At 48.2% G+C, this 880-nt stretch overlaps 1 protein-coding gene across 1 annotated transcript in view; it reads right to left on the minus strand.

Moving 5' to 3' along the window:
• EMH_0082680 (uncharacterized protein) overlaps positions 1–880 on the minus strand; it is a gene marked incomplete at both ends in the record, with an annotated part of 4698 nt that overhangs the window by 1428 nt on the left and 2390 nt on the right. The gene's annotated exons all lie outside the window — the stretch shown is intronic.

The raw sequence follows: 880 nt of genomic DNA on the forward strand, positions 1-880 counted from the left end.
GAAGCCTAAATTTTTTTATCTTAATCAGTTGGTGTATATCTATATCTCCATACCAGGTCCTCCTAAACACTTCGCTCTTACTAGCAGCAGATAACAAAAAAACTAAAATAGCGCATTCGGGGCTGCAGCTTCCTTTTGTGCATATTACATAAGATGGGGAGACACCTGGAGTATACCGAGTAGGAAAATAATAAACAGGCCCAGGCAGAGCATCGCCTATATCTATAATTACGCACCGGTGGCAGTGAAGCCCCCCCCCTCCCCCTGCTGCTGCAGCTGCAGCAGGACCAGCAGCAGCAGCAGCAGCAGCAGCAGCAGCAGCAGCAGGAGGGGGAGGAGGAGAACGATAGAACTCTACTATAACGTTTCCTGGTTTAGTATCCCAGTTTATAATAGGTTTATTTATGTTGCTGTTTATAGTTTTTTGGGCGGAGACAAATTTGATAGCTACATCTATAAGAAAGAGAGCCGAAGAGAGACGGTGTGGGGCCTTGAGCTGCTGCAGCAGCTGTGTTAGTGTTTTTCCCTCTATTCGTTCCATTGCTACCCCCAGTACTTTGTCTCCTTCTGCGGAAACACCTCGACTTGTCCATAAATATCTAGGTATACATAAACCTCTGTTTATATGTATTATATTCGGATTCTGCTGCTGCAGCTGCTGCAGCAGCAACTCAGGATGCTTAGGTGGAGGATCCTGCTGCAGCTGCAGCAGCAACACATTCTCCTCTGCTGTTAGCATATATCTCCCATTCTTCTTACCACTGCTGCTGCTGCTGCTGCTGCTGCTGCTGCTGTTGCTGCTGTTGCCTGCTGCTGCTGCAGCAGCAGCAGCAGCACGAGCAGCCCAGAGCTGCTGACACAAACTACGCAGCTGTATTCC

This window comes from Eimeria mitis, genomic scaffold (assembly GCF_000499745.2).
Source record: "Eimeria mitis Houghton genomic scaffold, Emh_scaff110, whole genome shotgun sequence".
Lineage (NCBI taxonomy): Eukaryota > Apicomplexa > Conoidasida > Eucoccidiorida > Eimeriidae > Eimeria > Eimeria mitis.